The following is a 17,627-nucleotide window of genomic DNA, read 5'->3' as shown; positions in this document are numbered from 1 at the left end:
GCAGAACAAGAAAAACAGGTCAAGAATCACCTGCTCTGATGAAATATCGTCCTTGCCCCCTCTCTGTGTAAGTCCTCTCAATATTACTTTCAGTATCAATCTTGCCTAGCCTGTTCCAGACTTCACTAGCTACAGACAAATGGGTCCAACTGCAGGCATGCAGGGCTTGGCAGCTGATTATTCTCAGGGTACATTAAAACTGGGCTAGGAACTGTTGAAAATATTGTTTGACTGCAAAAGGCAAAGGGAATAATAAAGGATCCTAGGAGAGAGCATGCCTGTCTGCTCACCATGTCTGCTCACTGTGTGCTTCAGGAACACATAAATGTCCTTCTTAAAAGTCCTCAATAAGGACAGTAAAATACAAATAAAAAATATTTGATGCATATTAATGTGCCAAGTATCAGATATTTACCTCAACCCAGCATCTGAGTACTTTTGTCTTTGTTATAAACTAGCTATCACAGGTGCACAGAAACAGTGTTTTCTTAAATCTTGTCTGACACCTCTAATTTGAGCTCCAGCACGGTTTTTCAATACAATGTAAGTTTAAAAATTTCTGCAGAAAAATTGAAATGAGATATTTTTTAGTGTTTTTTTCAATAACTTCTTTCAACAGATTTAATCCTCTGACTTTCTACCTGTTTTCTCTTTTTTTTTAAACTACAACTCCCTTTAAGTAGTAGGTGTCTTTTATGTAGATATCCTTAAACCAATAAACCTAGATAGTCTACTTGCAGTCTTAAATAACAACTCTACTAATTTTCCATGTAAGCTTTTAAAATAGATTTGTGCAACTTCACTGCAAACCTAAAATGATCATTTAATATAAATTGTTTTGTCTTCTTGGCTTATTGCAATAGGAAAAGTATTCACTTCTATAATTTTAACTAGAGCAAGCTAGAGCATTTCTTATTGACAGTAGTTTCACTGCCAGGCACTGATTTTTCAAAATAGAAGCCTTTTTGTAGAGATTTACAATTTTGACGTACCTTCATTAGAAGAAGTTAATTGTCCAGGGCTATCTGACCAAGTCTGTCCGAAAAGAAAGGCAGAGTGGGCAATAGAGACAGAGTCTGAAAAAAACCCCACCACCACCTTGAAGCCATCAGAGCAAAACTGGACATTTTGACACAACAGTAGTGAAATTTGAAAATGTTCAGTATTTTCTTTCCACCCCTTCTGGGATTAAAAACCATCAAAAGCCTTCAAAGTTGCAACAACATGCTTTTACCATTCTATATGAAGTTCCATTTTTAATATAACAAAGGTAAAAAATAGTCCTTACTAATTTACCATTAGTCTTTGCAAATTATACAAATTATCTTCTACACTATAAAAAGACAATAGTAACGCACTATAATATTAATTTTATTTATTTATTTAGCAAGTGTAAACTGGTTTTAATTATGTATAATAGTATGATAGCACTCTAAAATAGACTAATGAATATAAATATATGAATATATTAATGTCTAGGTAATCGGGCACTTTAAATCTTTCTGACATGCCATTGTATATCTTTTGCTTAATTATGAAATTTGTAATCAAACTTGATGATACATTTCAAACTAAATGAAAACTAGTTAAATGTTTTGGGGATTGGCCTATCACTTAGCATGGCAGTTCCTTATTTAAAGAAAAACTTGGTTATTTTTGTTGTGTGCTATTGAAAGGTCACATGAATCCAAATGACCACAGACAAGCTATCTGCCTGCTTGCTTTGGAACTTGACAGTTAAAGGAAGAGCCAAGAAAACCAGAAGAACTAACAATGAAATCACCAGCAGAAAATGGCATAGTACATTCAGCCTATTTTCTACTATTTGTGCTCCAAAATGTGGGTAAAGATTTTGAAAAAGGACTAGGCTTTGGAAAAACAGTGCTATAAAGTTGAACTGAAAATTATAAATGTGAGGCTGGGTTTTTAATGTGTTACTCTCAGGTACTGTGATACACAAAGTCATTGAATAAATACGAAATCTTGTCACCTAGCCTATAGGAAATATATCTTGGAAATATCCACATTGTCTCATTTTCAGCAGTACATATATCACCACTTAATGTGATAGCAAAAATGTTAAGATCCTTCTCAGAAAGTAACCTACCAGCTTGCCCTTCTTTTTGTAACACAGGCACATTAGCTTCTATTCATCTTTGACTTTGACTGTGACAGCATGGTGGCAAAGAAGAAAAGTGGAAATGCAGGCAAAGAAGAGTTGTCAAAAATACTTGTGACTGTATACTCACGTTATCATCCTCTGAGTTTTCTCTAAGTGTATGCTGAATACAAATTTCTCTCTCCCCAAAACTAGAATTTTGTAACTAGCAAGTGTGGAAGTATGTCTCTACATACATTTCTTTACTGTCATTGTACCAGCAAGCACATTAAATCAGTGATGTGCCATGTCCAGGGGGTTAATTAATGCCCATAAATTGCCTGGGGTCAGCTAGGGGAGGTGCTTTCCATTGGGGAGCTACTTAAGTGTAGATGAAATTAGTTAGACTAAATACTTCAAAAGAAAAGTAGCTTGCAAAAAAAGTGTATAGACAAACACGGTTGTGGCATCTAGAAGCAGCATTTATGGGATGGGAGGGACACTGAATTCTGTTCTTGTTTATATCAAGTGTTTGCTTCATGATTATCTGTGCTAACTGGGAATAATTTTTGCATTGTTCTAGATGCAAAATGGGATATCTTCTTAGACTTAAAGTCTTTTTATTTTTTCACATCCAGACACTGTGCCTATACAACATGGATTATCGTTGAAAGGAACTTTACATTAAAAGCTTACTTGTCTTTACCAATGTTAGCTTTTTGGGGCAAGAGGAATTGTGACCTAAACAGTATGGGTTCTTGGTAAAAGCCATAGTATCTTGACTGGTGCTTTGTGAAGATCAGAAATTTATTTTTTATTTCTGTTTGGGTAAAACTAATTCAAACTGGTTTAAAATATTTACAAAGAGCATTGAATCTCTTGGCTTAGCTGTAAAGATAGTAGAAAGCGGCTTCCCTGTCTTCTAGGTGTGTAGAAAATGGGAAGTTATTTCTTAAGAGGAGATGTTACACTGCTTCTCACATGCTTAAGAATTCAAATTTTTGTGTTCAATGTCAGCATTGTTTTTAAAGCAGTGAGTTTAGGTATCAGTGACTCCTTCCTTGAAATTCCTGTCGTAAGCCTTGTAACCTATTTCTGTATGCCCTCAATGTATAAGCCACCTATAAACATTTTTTAAGTCTAATACTATTGGTGGAAATGCAATAAAATGAAATATTTTCTAAGTGAATAATACTTGTGATCAGCTGCCTGGCTCTTACTGTATGCTCAATAGAATAGTGGAGGACTTTCACACTCAGCAAACGTACTTAATAGCACTTCTTTTGCAAGTCACTAATCTGAATCTCCTTGGAAGGACTGTGACAATGTCGTTTATTTGAGCAAGAACTAGGGTCAATAGTAGAGTTGCTGTGGTACAATAGTGATGCGTGTTAACCCTGGCAGGCAGCTAAACTCACTTCTGTCCCCCTCCCCCAGCCTCACTCCCATTGCTGGAACAGGGTAAGAGGAGAGAATGACCGAAAACAAGAATACTGTGGGTCAAGATAAATATTGTTTAATAGACAAAGGAGAAGTAGAGAAAGAGTGGAAAGAAAAAAAAAACAAAAAAAAACAAACCACAACTAAACAAGAGCTGCAAAGGCAATCCTTACTGCTCTCCATGGGTAGACCAATGCCCGGCCAGTTCCTGACCAAAAGGTGGTTACCCTCACTAAAGCCCCTCTTTTCCCTTTTTATTGCTGAACATGATGTTATATGGCATGGAATATCTCTGTTTAGTCTGGATCATCTGCCTGCTTTTGTCCCCTCACAACCTCTTGTGCACTTGGAGGCAGTGAGGGACAGGACACAGACTAAGAAACACAGAAGGCCTTGGCCGCATGCAAATACTGTTCCAGAATATCTAAATCATTATTGTGTTATCAGCGTTGTTTTGACCACAGATCTGAACCACAGCACTATACAGGCTGCTATGAAGAAAATTAACCCAGTCAAAGCCAGACCTTATCTAAACAGTAACTTCTCCCATGGAAAAAAAGTAGCAAAGAAGCTCCTAGTTTAAAATTACTTTAAAATAAATATTAATGGTGGATTTGTTTTGTAACTACGAATTATGCCTTTTCAAAGTATTTACTATTTGATGCAAATATTTTCTTTTATTTTTCCCTAATTATAATTGTACTATTTTCTCTGTGTTCAAAAGAAACCAAATATACTTCAGTTAGGGGAGAAAAAAGTCTAATTAGCATCATTTAATCTTCTTATACTTACTGCGCTTCCTATTTGTAGTGATTGTTAATTTTTGCAAAGGAAAAATGTGGGGAAGGTTCAAACTGTTGATTTAACCTAAAAAAAATAACTTGTCTTAAAAATATCACCCTTTGCTGCCTTAATTTTTACCAATTAGTTAGTTGTAGAAATCCATCAGACTTAAGCTTTGTATTAATACTGTAAAGTGTTCTATGACCGTCTCCCTGCAGCTTGGAGAAGCTCAGTACTAACATTCATTTCATCAGACACTCTTCCATTCAGAAGTGCAGACAAATCTCTTTTGAAGTCATCAGAACCCATACATAAAAATTGCGATGGTAAGGCTCAGTCAGCAGTCAAACATACTTAAGTATTTTGAAGAGAACATGAAAACTAATATCTGACTATCTTTCAAGGACCTGAGAAAGTAGATTTGCTCTTCTTGAAGAGTTTCTTGGATTGAAAACAAATTTAGTTACAATGATCCCTACTTCCTAAGCATCTGTAATAAGCAGTTTTAGTTTTCCTTATTTTCACCTTCCATATAAAAATGAATGAACTGAAATGTAAATTTAAGAAGTCAAAGGGAAATCAAATTACAGATGGCCTCACTGCTTCTAACAAGCAGCTAGTTGAGTAATATTATTATTGTAAATGGAACTGGGCAATATATTAGTTTTGTGCTAGTCTTAAAACCAAGAATGATGTGCACAGCCTTAATTATGTCAATGTTAATCCAGCTGGCTCAAAGTTCCTATGTTGCACCTGGTGAAAAAGAGCAAATGTTCTACCAAGAACAAAAAGATAAAAATCAATGAACGTTCTTCTGATTTTAACATTGAGAGTAATGATAGTTCAACTCTGAAATAGCAACTTTTCTCACCTGCTCCCCCAGCCCAGTCAAACTAAACCTCTTCTAGACATCTAAAATATGAACTAGGATATGATTAACCACAGCATACTTGTGTTATTGGTAAGCTTCCATGTGAGGTTTAATTGCTTTTAGTGTTTACTGCAGAGGTTCTCTGGCAGGGAGTGGGGGCTGGGGTAGGGGTTTGGAGACTACTTTGTGGAAAAAAAGTGGATTTTTACAGAACATCACAAAGAATAGACCAAAAATGAGAAGTGAGTTCAAGATGGAGGCAAGAATGTGTGGCTTAGTAACAAAGAAGAAAAAAGAGCTTGAAAAAAAAAAAGTGTTCCCTTGGTATAATCCAAAAAATTACAGTAACATCTGGCTGAGTAATCTACTGAGGACTAGCTATTGCTAAATTGCAGCTGAAATGGTTTGATTCAAACTGCTTTTTTCTGCTACTCATGTATCCCTCCAGACTATAGCATTTTGTGCTCAACTGTCCTAACAGAACTGTTTGTGTGGTCATGAAGTAAATCAGGGGGAAAACTACTTTTTGGTTTTTTTTTGTTTTACACTGTATCAGTGTCTCCCACTAGTATTACTTCTGAAAATTTTTTATTGCAATACCACATTCTTACTGAACTCTGTGAGGTTGTTTTGCAAGTGGTGAGAATTGTATGCTTATAAACAAACTTCAAATAATGACTGATCTTTTCCAGCAGATTAATATGTTATGGCAGGAGCAGATAATGAAGTTATTCTCTCTCATGGGTGTACTGCCTGTATGTTCATTCCATATGTCTTATGTTTTCACATAAAAAACTCATTCTTCCTCTGGCTTTGAGCCTAGAAATAAAAATCAAAATGGTCCTTTATAACATGAAAATATTTTTTAAATAATGCTGAAATTGAGTAAAGATCTGAGGCTCTTCAGACTTCATAGATGTTCTCAAAAAGCTGAAGACTGTGTTCTAAGTCATATCTGTGCTCAGTTTCTTAGGTTGTTAAAAAAAACACATGGCAGGATTCTCAAGTACACACAGAATCAGGGTCACATAGATTTTAGTTCTTCACAAGTTCTTAAAACACAAGTAAAGAATAAATTTGAGCGTCTTCATAAATGGCATCACAAACTCTTGTTTGTGTCCTCTTGCAAATCAACTATAAAACTAAGTGACAAGACTAAAATTCTAGTGAAGAATTTCCTGCTGATTGGTTCCACAATTTAAATCCAGTTGTGGTCTTACAGTTTCACAATTATCTGGGATTAGAAATATAAACTAGGTCACTATTGTCAGGGGGTTTACTAATTTTTAATACCTTAATGGACTTTATGAATTCTTTAAATTATTTTTAAATCTTAAATGTAATACATTCAATGCCTTCTGAATAATGTTATAAATGCCTTTTTCTGCTGTTATATTGTACAAGCTCTCTTGTTCCTTTCTTAACTGTATGCATTTTTCAAATGCACTGGAAATAATTGGGGTATGAGCTATAGAAACAATACTGTGAAACAGAGCATCTAATAATCCAATCCAGCTTTGAAATCAAATATTTACTAGCATGTGGAGGGGTGGTGAGGAAATCTGTTGTTTGAACTCTATATAGACATCTGGCCTTACTTTCTGCAGTGGACTCATGACCATTCCTTTTTGGCAAAACTTCCTGGAAGTTTCCGGCGCGTATGCTAGTTACCGAGCACTTAATACACCCACCTAACCCTACTTTTCCTTTATATATGCAACAAAAATTGCACACAATCCTTTTAGGCACAGTCTGATACTTTAAGACCTGCCAAGTCTCAGTATTGCATCTCAGAACTCACCTATGTATTAAAGAAGAGGGCTGGTGTTGGCTGATCCCCTCAGTCCAGCTGTGTTGATGGGGTGCAATTCCAAAACTACTGCACTGGAAAGAAATGGATCACATGTGAAGCTGCAGAAGCAATGCAGGGGATTTTATGTTGTAGAAAAGTACTAAACATTGGATCATATGGAATCTCTTTTTTTACAGGCCATAGAACTTTTTGAAGTTCATCACTGAGTCTTTACATTACAGATACGCAACCCCCCCAGATTTAGCGACAACATTAAAAAAATAAAAATTCTCCTTTTGGCCAGTATCCTGGTTTCAGCTGGGATGGAGTTAATCATCTTCTTAGGAGCTAGTAGTTGCTGTGTTTTGGCTTTGATGTGAGACTTTTCAGTTCCTCAGGCCTTGTTAGCTGAAAGGATGGAGAGACACAAGGAACTGGGAGGGGACACAGCCAGGACAGCTGACCTGAACTAGCCAAAGAGTTATTCCATACCATGCGATGTCACGCCCGGTATATATGCCTGGGGGGCTGGCTGGGGTGGGTGGGTCATTGCTCCGGGACTGGCTGGGCATCGGTCAGCGGGTGCTGAGCAGGTGCATTGTGTGCCACGTGTTCCTTTCTACCTTCTCCTCTGGATTTTATTCTTTCCCTCTCTCTTTTCATTATAACTGTTATTGCCATCATTGTTATTATTGTTCCTTCATTTTCATTCTGTTTCAAATATCAAATTGTTCTTATCTCAACCCTCGAGTTTTGCATTCCTTTCCAACTCTCCTCCTCATCTCTCTGGGTGAGGAGTGAGCAAGTGGCTGCGTGGCACTTAATTACCAGGCAGGGTTAAACCACGACAGCCAGGAAAGCTTAATATTGCATTTGCCTTTTTAAAATATCTTTTTTTTTTTTTCTTTCTCCTCTTTCAGTTTATGAAATTAATTTCTGGAAAGCATTATGTCTGCAGTTGGCCAAGGAGAGAAAGGTTCAAGATTGATTTCCACATGAAAGATTTAACTTGTCTTCTTCAGCCTAGACAATAAGGAAAATGTTACAGGCATGATATAGTTTCAAAGCAGGAGCTAAACTAAAGGGAAAATTATGTATGATAAATTTGAGTAAAAGAATTCTTTAAAACACAGTCTAAGGGCAGACAGCTGTAAATTCTATTCAAGTTTCTTGGACAGAAAGAAGTAAGTCTTCCTCTCTTGAGGTAGCTCCTCTATTTACTTTCCCCAACAACTGGACATTAAATTAAGGATCATCAATCAGATCAGCAAAGGAGTCTTTTGCATATAAAAAATAGAAATTAAGAAAGATTCTGTAAATTTCACACCAGTGTAGGCCGCTGAGAGACTGACAAGTGTAGGTTTCTGAGAGACAGCCATTGAGGAAAAAATCGCAGGAGGACACAAATCTAGGCTGAAACAAATATTTTCTAGTTGATTAAACATCCTGTTATCAAAGTGTGATTTCTCCCACTGAGGCTGAAGTCAGATCCAGGCAGACAGTCATGACTGTGTAAAAGGCTCTTTTTCTACTTGTTTGGTGCAGAACAAATTGTGTGTGCCTCTTTTTTTTCAATAGCAGAAGAGACCATCTCACCATTTTGTTTAATGAGGAGCCATAATTTTACTTATGCTTTTCTGCCTTCCACAACTGTCTTTTCACACAGGCTCTTTCAAAAAAAGTGATTTTCTTCTGGCATTTAAAAATTCACTGTTAGGCTAGAACACAAGAGTACATGTGAAATCCATTATTCCTTCATCCCAAGTCTGGCCTGATATGTAGCCCTGAAGTAAACAACAGTCCCACCAATTATAGGACTGGGTCCTCAATGAAAATGTTTTCCTTCTTCCTCAGAACATTGTAAAATTCTCTGCGTGACACAATTTTACGCTGGCAAAGCATAAAGTCAGTAGAGCAAAATTTATGCATGGCAGATGATATGACTCAACTGGTTTCATAATCTTCAAAACAGAATTACTCACACTGATATTCACAATGTCTATTTTATCCTGTGATCCTTTTTCTGTGCTTCCTAGGTATTGTAATGCAGCATATTTAACAAAAAGTACAATAGAAAAGCAATGGTTAATAAAATAAAAGGTATGCATACTGATACTTTACTATTGATTCTTGGTAACATTGTTGCTGTTTCAAAATGGAGCAACAGAGATTTTGCACTATGTCCAAGAAATCAGTATGCAAAGCACAGAGTTCAGAAGGATAAAACAGAGACTGGTAAGTCTTTCCAAAGAAGGAATTTTTAATTTTTTTTTTTTAATATAGATCTAGTTGGAAATTTAACTCATGCATTTTTCCTTATTTTAAAGCAATTTCATGGCATTTTGAGCATAGAAAATATTTGTGCAGTCTTTTAAATGGAGTAAATACTTGAACATGGGCTACTCATAATCAGTGCTGCCGAGAAATAACCAGATTTACCTCTAAGGATTTTCAAAGAATTTGTTGTTTTACAAATTGTTTTGATTCAGAAACTGGCATTTTTGATCAAACTTCTTTAGAGATCTGATGTTATTTGAACTCACGTTCAAAGCAATGAAAGCTTTCAAAGAAATCATATCAAATGGATAGGATAGAACATGTTAAAATCTTAAAAAGCTAAAATCTAACTTTATGAATTTCAGCACACAAAAATTATCAGCAGTTCAGGCTCACATACAGCAGTAATTAAATAACTGATGCCTCTGACTGTTAAAGGATTTTTATTCTTTCATGATCACTGGCATAAAAAGGTAGTCTAGTCTAGGGGGAAAGAAAGAAAATAATAATAATAATTGTTATTATTATTATTTATTATTATTATTGTTATTATTATTGGTGGTGGTTTTGTTGTTGTTGTTATTATTGTTATTATTATAATTTATATAGCCATACTAAAGGAAGTAGGCATAAAGAAGAGTGTTAATTCATATTTACAGTTGAAAGACAGAACTTTCATCTCCACAATTCAGGTAATGTGTCCAGATCCTTAATGTATTGGTGATAAAGAGAGAAGGAACATCCATTTGCTTTCTCCTAAGACTGGTCTTGAATCTGAGATTAAATCTGCTTTAGAGTGCAGTCTGCAAGGCTAGTAAAATCTGGTCAGGAGGACATGAGCTCTTTCTTTTGGGAGACTCAGATACATGGTCAGGATTGCTAAGTAAAAGAATCTTTAATAACTTCTACAGTCTGTATCACACTGTCTCCATTATGAATCTGTTTGCCACCCTTGCTGCCTATCATTCTGTGTCAAAGGAGGGGATGCTGATGGTTGGTGCATTCCAAATCTGCCAATCACTTAATTGTTGGCTTTGTAAAATAAAACTATTACTTGGGGTAACAAACAAACAATGAGTGTCTGTTCAGTTCCTGTCAGAAAACCTACTCCTGTGTGGGCTCCCTCCAATGGACACAGCCCTTGCCAGGAACGTCTTCCTGCTGAGGTCTTCATGGCTGCAGCATCCCTCTGGGTATGTCCACCTGATGTGGTACATATTTCTCCATAGGCTGCAGTGTGGATATCTGCTCCACCTTGGGCTGCAGGGTAATCTCTGCCCCAGCACCCAAAGCACCTCCTTCCCCTCCTTCTTCTCTCACCTTGGTGTCTGCAGGGTTGTTTCACTAACATTTTCCTCATCTCTCTATCACAGCCACTGTGAAACATCTTTCCTCCTTTCTTAAATGCATTTTCTCAGAGGTGCCAGCTTAGAGGCCCTGTGGTGGGTCCGTTGGAGCGAGAAGGCTGGCACAGGGCAGCCCTGGTCTCTCCTACAGAAGCCACCCCTGCAACAGCTCACTGCCAGCACCTAGGCATGGACACCCAACATTCCCACACTGATAACTGCACCTCAGTAATAAGCAGTACACTTTCAAAGGGGAAATGCATTGCATTTCTTTCGCTCTCTTGCATTTGACATCAAATCTAACTCTGAAGGAAAGGAAAGCCTGCTTGTGATAATGAGTGTTACTGAAAACAATGAAAAATCAATTTCATCTATAGATAATTAAATTAACTTTATACAAAATACATGTGTGAATAAATACATATGTAAATTTGCATAATTTGGTGGAACATTTTGAAGAATGTGAAGCTAAAGCTAGATGAATGTAAAGCTAAATGCAGAAGTCGTAGCTTACGTGCCTTCAAGTAACAGCAATGCTCTGTTTTATATTAGGGATGGGTAAGTCCTGTAACAATCTCCATATAAATATTTATTCCATTTTTTTAATAACTCTGTTTTGACTGCTACATTATTTTTTTTAAAAAAATACAACTTTAATTGGTTATTGCTTGCTTGAACTTGCTGCCTAGAGTGTTTCTGTAAAAAAGGGATGGAAAGAAATACTGGAGGATAGTCCTGGAAAGTAAATTTATAAATTTATAAACATGAATGCTTACAGCAGAAGTTGCATTTAGATTTACATCAAGAAAGTGAGACAACATATGTAGCATACTTCCAATAAAAAGTAGCTTAAAGTCAAACAAGTGTTTAATTCTTACTTCAACTGCTGGAAAAAATATAAGGATTCTGTTACCTGGCAACCAGTTTCAAATGATTAAGTGCAGAGATCTCCTAATGCAATTTTGATTTCAAACAAAAGATAAAGGTGTCTCTCGTTAATTAACTTTTGTTAGGATCAATAGAAAAAGAAAATATTCCTGAGACTACAGCTTGATCATGTGTCATGGTTTAACCCTGGCCAGCAACCAAACACCACACAACCACTTGGTCGTTCCCCTGCTGTGGGAAGGGCAGAAAACTGGAAGAGTAAAAATAAGAAAACTCATGGGTTGAGATGAAGGCAGTTTAACAGGTAAAGCAAAAGCCACACACGCAAGCAAAGCAAACCAAGGAATTAATTCATTACTTTCCATCAACAGGCAGGTGTTCAGCCACCTCCAGGAAAGTAGTGATCCATCATGCATAATGGTTATTTGGGAAGGCAAACGCCATAACTCCAAAGGTCCCCCCTCTTCCCTCTTCTTTTCACATCTTTATACAGTGAACATGATGTTCTGTGTTATGGATCATCCCTTTGGCCAGTTCAGGTCAGCTGTCCTGGATGTGCTTCCTCACAGGTTCTGGTGCACCTGCTCACTGGCAGAACATGGGAAACTTGAAAAGTTCTTGATTTAGAGTAAGTGCTACTTAACAGCAACTAAAACATCAGTGTGTTATCAACATTATTCTCATACTAAATCCAAAACATAGCAATATATCACCTACTAAGAAGAAAATTAATTCTATCCCAGTAGAAAACAGGGCACCGTGTTAAAGCAGAAGAGCCATCAAGAAACCTGGAAAAGATTTTTAAATACAGAGACATGACAGCTTTCTGTATCTGCATAGACTGCCAGCTATGCTACTCAAGGTCCAGGAGTTTAGTTTTAATATATACTCTAGCTTCTGAACTTCTGAGTGAAGACACAGCTTTGATCACTTGCTGTGTTGAACCAGGTTCCTGTTGAACATCAATATGTCAGGTCTCTAAGAAAAGAGTGCCATAATTTGCTTTTAAATGACAGTTATATGTTTGTGAAGAAACCTTACTTAGTTCTGCGCTGTATGTCAGGGCCAAGTGCATCTTCACTCAGGGTCAGGGACAGGATTGAGAAATATGAAAAATGCAGCTGCCTATGCTTTCAGCAAAGGACTACTTCCAGAAGCTGTTTTTGGAACAGGGCCAGTGATGTAGGTGGAAATTTCCCGTTCTATCCAACAGAAGGTAGTGGCTTCCATACATGATGGCTTGCTCATTGAAGTTTTTCCATGTTTATGCCAAGCCATCTAATCACAGTGTTGTTAAAACACTCAAACACAAAACAAAAAGTAGCTGCCTGAATGTTCTACAAATACTGCATAGCTTCAATTCAAGGTTTGGGTGGCTTTTTTTTTTGTTACTGTTTTTATTTTTTTTGTTTCATTGTTCACATATTTAGATGGAAAATAGGGATGGACTGAGACACATAATTAAGTACCTTGCACTGTGAAAAATAATCTAGGTTCTGCCTATATGGAGATTTCTCAGAAGATTTAATAAGCAGAACTTGAAAGTATTTCTTTTGGAAATTACCCAAATGTTTATAAATTTAGATCACAGTTTTACTTTCCTACACAGAGATAAACCCACTGAAGTTTCAATCATTCTATTTAGCTTTATGATAGCCAAATCCCTTTATATCCCTTTCACTGTCCTTCTTCAATAATATTTTTTCCCCACAGTTTTACATCTGTTTTTATTTCTGCATCCTGTGCTGCCATATCATGACACTGTGAATCAAAACTCTTTGCTAAACTTTAGCTTTCACCTAGATTGACTACAAAACTGTCACTCATAAAAGTTTTATAAAATGTTTATTAACCTGACTGCATGGTAAAAAACATTCTAATGTATCATACAGTTCTTGCTGGGATATTTTCAGTCTTTTTTTTTTATGATGTGAAACAAAAGCTGTTACAGAAAAAGCTGAAGTACTGGTATTTCCAACTGTTTAACGTGTTACCTACTTCAAAACTGTTGTCCGGTTGCCTTTTTCAGCTACAGCTTTGGATTGTGGCTTTCTTGAAACCTGAAGCTAAAAGAAGTAAAACTTGGATTAGGTTTCAACAGAAAAATTGTAATTAGTGTGTTCGTATTTTTTCCCTCTGGTGGCACTGGACATCTGCAGGGAAAAAGGTTGACACTAACTCTTCTTCCCTCTTTTCAGTCCTGTCTCTCTCTGATAAAGCTGTAGTCCAGCCTTGCTTGTCTTTCCATTTATTTCAGGCATCTTTTTTTACTATAACGCACTTCTTTTCCTTGGGCTATGGGATGGATAGCTTTTACCATCTCAGGATGTATAGAAAAAGATACATCCTCCCTCTGTGGAAGGACTGGCAAGAAAACTTGGTTCACCACTAAAACTCTCTCAAAAATTATCATGTGTAATGCAGGATGATTAATAGTGGTGGAAGCAGCATTACTAATGCTGCAAAGAAATCAGTTATGATTTGCTGTAGTCTTTCCTTAAACTTGTTGAAGAAAATGGACTTCTGAGCACTTCTCGGAAATGGGATCTCTCTAGAAGAAATGCTCAGGTCATCTTTTGAATGTTTCAGGAAACAATTTCTTCAGGTCTGACTAACAGAATAGGTAAAGAATTTACAAATTCAATTATTTTCCCCAGATTACTATGGATTGATAAGAGTCTGTAGAGCTTTATCAAGCTTGGTTGTGGTTTTTTTTTTTTCCTTGCATTATGTTGCAAGTGAGCAACTTCCTGATTGCTTTTGGTTCCAGACTCTGCAGTTAAAGAATTACTGATCATTTTACCTAATAATAAATAAATGAATCAATAAATAAAAAAATACAGGAAAATTTGCCTAAAAATATGTCTTTCTGTTGTATTTCTAAATTAATGACTTCTTGAAGTGGTTTTTCCATGTCTTTGGAGATGTACTGGTATCAGCAAATCATACCATCTTTTTAGTACTGGTGCATACTAATTTAAAGCTGAGAAGAAGATTTTGTTCTGTCTTTGCTGAGCTGGTATCTGTTTGTATTGGAGGCAAGGTGCTATGAGGATAAGAGGGTCCTGAAAGTTAATGTTCTAATGAATACAGGTCTAAGCTTCCTTCATAACAAATGCAGGAAAATATTGCTCTCAAGTTGATAATGTGTGGTTAAGCTGAATTCCTACTCTGAATCCTCACTTGACTAGTTATGACTGGTAATGGTTCAGACACGTTACCATGCAGTATAAACCCTCTGAAGGTGTCTGAAGTCAATCCATGTAATTTCATAAAAACAGTAGTATAAAGGCAGCTAGTTAGTGATCTCAGCTGGTGAATGCTAATTATCACATGAAGAGAGTAACATTTTAAAACATGCCAACTGGATCAAATATCACAATTATTAAAAATAATCACTACTTTTTTTCTGATGTTGAAAATGTTAGTTCAGCAATATATGTGTGAATTTCCAGGTATGGGACCTGTGTCAGCCGATTCTGCTAAGGTAACTTAAATGTTGTTGTTTCTGTTCCACGACCAGTTAAACACATAAGTGTTTCTGATATGAAAACTAATGTTTGACAATTTAAGATCAGTATCTGTGATTACTCTTTAAGGCTTTTTTTCTGTAATTCTGAACCTTTAAATACACTGTTGGCAAAGTTGCAAATTCAATGTTGGCTGGCATTCAGCTTACATAAAATGTGAGGAGGAAAAGATACTAATCAAGCTTTGCAAATTCACTTAATGAATTCCTAAGCCTTTCCCCAAACACGGTGAAAAAACTGGAAACTAAGATAAGCTCAGGTTTCTACCTACATGGCATGGTTTAACTGCAGCTGGCAACTCAGTACCGTGAGTTGCTTTCCCACTTCCCGCTCCACAGCAGAATGGGGAAGAGGATTGGGAAGAAGGTAAAACTTGTGGGTTGAGATAAGGGCAATTTAATAATTGAAATAAAATAATAAAATAATATAATAATAATAGTGTAGTAATAATATTAATAATAACAACAACAATTGTAACAACAACAATAACAATTGCAATGAAAAGGAAGGAGGATGCACAATATAATTGCTTACCACCCACTGACTGATGCCCAGTCAGTCCCCGACAGCAATCCACTCAGCCCAACCATCTCCCCACCCCACTCATCCCCAGTTTATATACTTATTCCAACATTTTGTGGTATGGAATATCCCTTTGGCTAGTTTGGGTAACCTGTCTTGGCTGCATCCCCTCCCTTTTTGTCCCTTCAGCCTTCTCACTGACAGGACCTAAGAAACTGAAAAGTCCTTGACTTAGGATAAATGTTAATCAGCAACAACTAAAAACATCAGTGCATTGCCAACATTGTCCTCATACTAAATCCAAAATGCTGCATGTACCAGCTACTGAAAAGAAAATTGACTCTATCCTAGCCAAAACCAGGACACTATGTTTTCTGGTTTCAATTTCTGATGCCATTAAACTAGTGCTTGTTGATCCTTCTAAACTGCATCAGAAAATGGTGAAGACATGTAAAGGCTGCCGATAAGAGAGCTTATTTTAAAGGACCCCTGAAGTTTCCTCAGTGTCATGAGCTTTAACAAGTGAAGTATAAAACCCCAAGCTTTCTTGAGACAGACATGTTCAGAGAGGTACCTGTCTAGCACCAAAATGACCAAGAAAGATTATAATCCCCTTTCTGTATCTGCACTTTAGCAATAAAAGGAGATATTCTGGGTGAACTTTATTGATAAGTGCATATGCTTATCATATGCAGATCAGAAAGAAATCTCAGTTTTTAAAGTAAGATAAAGATTTTGAATTAAGTGGTTTTGTTTGTAAAGATTCCCCAGGTTGTATTATGAGCTTACTGGTGGAAAACCAGTAGATTGTCACCTAGACACATGAGTTTTTCAGATCTGTGAGTATCAATTTGTTCCAAGTGAAGAATTCACTAAAAATCACTTTTTTGCAAGGATTCTTTCATAATTAACCTTGTTAGGTTTATTTATTTTTAATTAATGATGGGAATCTGTCAGGATTAATCAGCAGGTAACAGAGTGTGTCCGTACTGACAAGGAAAACAAATAACAACAGAGGTTATGTACAAATACCTTGTTTGGCATATAAGAAATACATGAACTGAACACTTTTGTCTAAGCATATGCACTTATCAATTTACTGGATATGTATAATCTCTCCTGGAGCGAGTGTATATTTGTTTCTTTTAACTGTAGGTAATCAGGCTACTCTCGCTGAAGGCAAGCAATCAAACTTACCTTGAAAAAGCAGAAATTATTTTTTAAATGTTATTTTCTTAACAACAGAATCTACACACCTGTTTAGGGACTGAAGCGGAGTTTAACCTATTGTTTTTCACAATCATTATGTTTTTTCTATCTAACTTTGTAAGCTGACCTTATTGCATACTGAGAATTTTTTTCTCTATGCCCCTCCCCAGTAGTATGAAGCACTTCAAATCACTGGTGTTTAAAAAGTATTTTGCATTAGGCTGACTCTTTGTGGTCTCAATCATAAGTGAAACTTCAGCTGATTTTAATGGGAGTAGAGCAAAACCTACAAAGCATTCTTTAAACTTGTGTCATAATAGAGTATTTAAGAATAGCAAGCTCTGACTGGGCTGGCTAAGAAAAATCCATCATGTCCTTGTCATGAAGTGGCATCCATAGCACAAAAAGTGTTGCTAATTGTACAGATTAATCCCCCTCATGTTCAAAAGGCAGATCCAGAAGGTCCAAATTTTGAGTGAACTGTCTTCTCTACATCTGCAGGAGTATAGAGTGGGCATGTCACAGCCTGTGTTTGGTGGACAAAATGCTTCTGGACCATCAACAATAAGAAATGAACCTATTCATTAAATCAATTTTTGTTAGCAAGCCATGAACATGAGTAAAACATAACGGCTATTTCAGAAGGTTTACTGTTCTGGAGGATACATATTTAACATAATTTAACTATAGGCTGTTCACTGACTTGCTTCAATGCAATAATTGGAGCTCAGCAGCAAGAATACTACATGCCCTAGTGTTCATTGAATCTCTGCTAAATTCTGGATACGTCTTTAAGATGTGGCAGCTGAACTCTAAGGCTTTCAAAGGACATAACTTGTTTTTCTATTATTCTGGTTTAGACTATAGGTCA

The sequence above is a fragment of the Falco naumanni genome, chromosome Z (genome assembly GCF_017639655.2).
Source record: "Falco naumanni isolate bFalNau1 chromosome Z, bFalNau1.pat, whole genome shotgun sequence".
NCBI lineage: Eukaryota > Metazoa > Chordata > Aves > Falconiformes > Falconidae > Falco > Falco naumanni.
Note: the sequence above shows the minus strand (reverse complement) of the source record.